The 4,020-nt window shown below is 47.8% G+C and overlaps 1 pseudogene; it reads left to right on the top strand.

The window, feature by feature from the left end:
- The first annotated feature begins 2,401 nt into the window (after positions 1 to 2,401).
- Positions 2,402 to 3,639, top strand: LOC108537991 (argininosuccinate synthase pseudogene; annotated as a pseudogene).
- The last annotated feature ends 381 nt before the right edge of the window (positions 3,640 to 4,020 follow it).

Here is a 4,020-nt window from a genome sequence, read left to right as displayed (position 1 = left end):
TCCTCCCTGAGCAGAGACATACTAGCACCCAGACAACCCCCCCACCGGCCGGGAAGACGCCAGCCTTGAGATAACCCTACTCCAAGTCAGAAAGATGTCTGCCCCAAGATAACCTCCCCTCTCCCCAGAGACATTCCAACCCTGTGACAAAACTTCTCCCTCACACAGTGACATTCCAACCCTGTGATAAAACTTCTCCCTCACACAGAGACATTCCAACCCTGTGATAAAACTTCCCCCTCACACAGAGACATTCCAAGCTTCTAATAAGCCCCCTCACCCTAAAACCAATATAAACTCTTAGTCTGTAAGAGAAAGCGCTCCTGACTGAAACTGGCCAGAAGCCTCTCTCATTTTTTATTTAAAGTAAACCTGTCTTTAACTTCCAGCTGTGTTTTGTGTTTCTTTCCTCTTTAACTCTTACAATACCATTTATTGAACCATACATGGTCCTTTTTGATGTAAGAGTTAAAAAGAAATTGTTTAGGCAGATAGGGTAAGGAAGTCCTTAGTAAGGTTTTCCTTTTAATGAAAAGCAGTCCCCAAATCATTTCTTTTCTAACAAACAGCAGCCTTTAAAATCGATCTGCAGACACAGATAAGCAAGCTGGCAACTTGCACGGGTGAATGCCAGTAGCTGTGCCAATAGGAGAAGGCTACCTGGGGGCTAGGCATGTTCAACCTGGTGGCTCCATCTTCTCTTTTGTCAACCACGTGTACAGTAAGGAGCAGGCAACATGGCGCCTGCCAGATAGAGATTCCATCTGCATAATAAAAGATTAGGATTGGGTGGTCAGCTTCTTCCTGTGCTATGTAAATGGCACACCTAGTCTAGCCAATCTGTGGGCCCTATGTAAATCAGACACCGCCTCCTCAAGCTCCTCTATAAAACCCCATGCATTTCAGTACAGAACCGGAAGATCCACTGAAGGCCCCCTCTCTCTCTGTAGGAGCAAGAGCTATTCTCTTTTTGCTTTCTGTTGCCTGTTAAACCTCTGCTCTTTTTTTTTTCTTTTTTGAGACAGAGACTCACTGTAGCCCAAGCTGGAGTACAGTGGTGCGATCTTGGCTCACCGCAACCTCTGCCTCCTGGGCTCAAGAGATTCTCGTGCCTCAGCCTCCAAGTAGCTGGGACTACATGCTACATTTTAGTTTTGTTCCCTCACTTTGCTTTTGTGTCCCCTTTTCTCTCTGTCTCCTCCGTCATCTCTCCCTTTACCTCATTTTCAGGGTGTATGTGTCTGTACACTCATACACAGTTCCTGTATCTCATGATGGTAGGGTGGATGCCTGTGTCTTTGTCTCTCTGTAACTTTCTGAATGTTTATGTCTTTTTCTGTTACTGACTCTAATTTTCTCCATTTTTCTTTCTCTCCTTCTGTCTCTTTCCAGATAAATGAAATGCTACCTGAAGTTGACTGTTGTCTGTTATAGCAACATCCAAAGGACAAACCAAGAAACTAAGTATTCCACAGCACAGTCACTGAAACATAAACCCAACCACTGCATTCATAACTCTGAAGGCAGCTCTGCTCTTGACCACATAGATCCTTTATGCTTTTATCATCACAACTTTGGAGAACAACTTCAACTACTGTTTTGAAAAAGTGTTAATGCATTGATTATTAATAGAGATTTGGGGCAAAAAACACTTACCTCTTCATCATTTTTGCCTCCTCCTTACTGGAAATAGAATTGGGACCAGCATTTAACAACAGGTAGAAAAAGGGAATATTCCTGGCTCAGACTTCCCAGATACCATTCAGACAATCTTGAAGAGATTTGGGAAGTCTCAATACCTCACAGTTTTTAGAGTTTTGACAGAGCAGAGACCTATTTTTCAGTGTGAAATCAAGGCCAAATAGCCTGGAAAAGTAGTTGATGGTAGAACTTGCATTTCATGTTCCTTCTTTGTGGAAAGGATGAAAAACCATCAGTGATAATTTCCAGTCTCAGTTGCAGGGAGGGGTCTGGACATGAATCAGGTCCTGCTGATGAGAAGCACTTGAAGAGTGGGGAGGCAGAAGAAGAGGGAGTTGTCTTCCTGACAAGCATGCTCTGGCTGCAGGTTGACATGGCTGGCCTCAGCCTTTCCCTTTCTAGGCTCTGACTTCGTGGGTGTGAGGCTTTCAGGGATGCCAGCCGCAGCAGTGGGAGCAGCAGCTCCAAAACTGAATGCTAGCTAACTGGTGTGACTTTGATACAGTAGTGGCTGCCTGACTTTAGTTTGTTCCATATGCTTGGGACAGGCCTGCTTTCTACCCATTGTACCAGTCCTCTTCACTCTAAAACCTGCTCTTAGTGGCCCTGCTCTGTTGCCTGCCACTGCTGCCTGGCCCCAGTGGTTCGCTGCACCTTAAAGACAGATTCCAGACGCCGGGAACTCACGCCTCCAGACGCTATGTCCAGCCAAGGCTCCGTGGTTCTGGCCTACAGTGGCGGCCTGCACATCTCCTGCATCCTTGTGTGGCTGAAGGAACAAGGCTATGATGTCATTGCCTACGTGGCCAACACTGGCCAGAAGGAAGACTTCAAGGAAACCAGGAAGGCGGCATTGAAACTTGGGGCCAAAAAGGTGTTCATTGAGGGCGTCAGCAGGGAGTTTTTGGAGGAGTTCATCTGACCAGTCATCCAGTCCAGCACACTGTATGAGGACCACTACCTCCTGGGCACTTCTCTCACCAGGCCCTGCATCGCCAGCAAACAAGTGGAAATCGCCCACTGGGAGGGGCCAAGTATGTGTCTCATTGCCCCACGGGAAAGGGGAGCGATCAGGTCCAGTTTGAGCTCACCTGCTTCTCACCAGCCCCCCCAGATAAAGGTCATTGCTCCCTGGAGGATGCCCGAGTTCTACAACTGGTTCAAGGGCCGCAGTGACCTGATGGAACACACAAAGCACCATGGGATTCCCATCCTGGTCACTCCCAAGAACCCGTGCAGCATGGACAAGAAACTCATGCATGTCAGCTAGGAGGCTGGAATCCTGGAGAACCCCAAGAACCAAAAGCCTCCAGGTCTCTACACGAAGACCCAGGACCTGGCCAAAGCCCCCAACATCCCTGACATTCTCGAGATCGAGTTAAAAAAGGGGTCACCGTGAAGGTGACTGACGTCAAGGATGGCTCCACCTACCAGACCTCCTTGGAGTTCTTCACGTACCCGAAGGAGGCCATGGGCAAGCACGGTGTGGGCCGTATTGACATCATGGAGAACCGCTTCATTGGAATGAACTCTCAAGGTATCTAGGAGGCCCCAGCAGACACCATTCTTTACTACACTCATTTAGATATCGAGGCCTTCACCATGGACCGGGAAGTACACAAAATCAAACAAGGCCTGGGCTTGAAATCTGCTAAGCTAGTGTATACCAGTTTCTGGCACAGAACTGAGTGTGAATTTGTCCGCCACTGCATCTCCAAGTCCCAGGAGCGAGTGGAAGGGAAAGTGCAGGTGTCCGTCTTCAAGGGCCAGTTGTACATCCTCGGCCGGGAGTCCCCACTGTCTCTCTACAATGAGAAGCTGGTGAGCATGAACGTGCAGGGTGATTATGAGCCAATTGATGCCACCGGGTTCATCAACATCAATTTCCTCAGGCTGAAGGAATATCATCGTCTCCAGAGCAAGGTCACTGCCAAATAGCCCCCTGTACAGTGAGGAGGTGGGGCCTCCTCAATATGCAGCACCCCCAAGTACAGGTGCTAGTTGTTGTGATAATTTGTAATTGTGACTTGTTCCTCCCAGCTGGCAGTGTAGTGGGGCTGCCAGGCCCCAGCTTTGTTCTCTGGTCCCCCTGAAGCCTGCAGACTTCATCATTGAAGGGAAGGGTGTGGGGCAGCTGTGGTGGGGAGCTATAAAATGACAAAAGATAACTGCCCCCCCAAGAAAACAACTGCTCTTAGTTTGGACAGTAAACTTAGTAACCCTATCTCTAATTCTTCCAATAATTTTGTAAGTACCTAATTACCTGCATTTAAATTCTTTCTGTTTGAAATGCCTAGAGTAGTTACTGTTCCCTTTATT

Source organism: Rhinopithecus bieti, unplaced genomic scaffold (genome assembly GCF_001698545.2).
Source record: "Rhinopithecus bieti isolate Rb0 unplaced genomic scaffold, ASM169854v2 scaffold_72, whole genome shotgun sequence".
Classification (NCBI taxonomy): Eukaryota; Metazoa; Chordata; class Mammalia; order Primates; family Cercopithecidae; genus Rhinopithecus; species Rhinopithecus bieti.
Note: the sequence above shows the minus strand (reverse complement) of the source record. Positions and strands in the feature narration are given on the sequence as shown.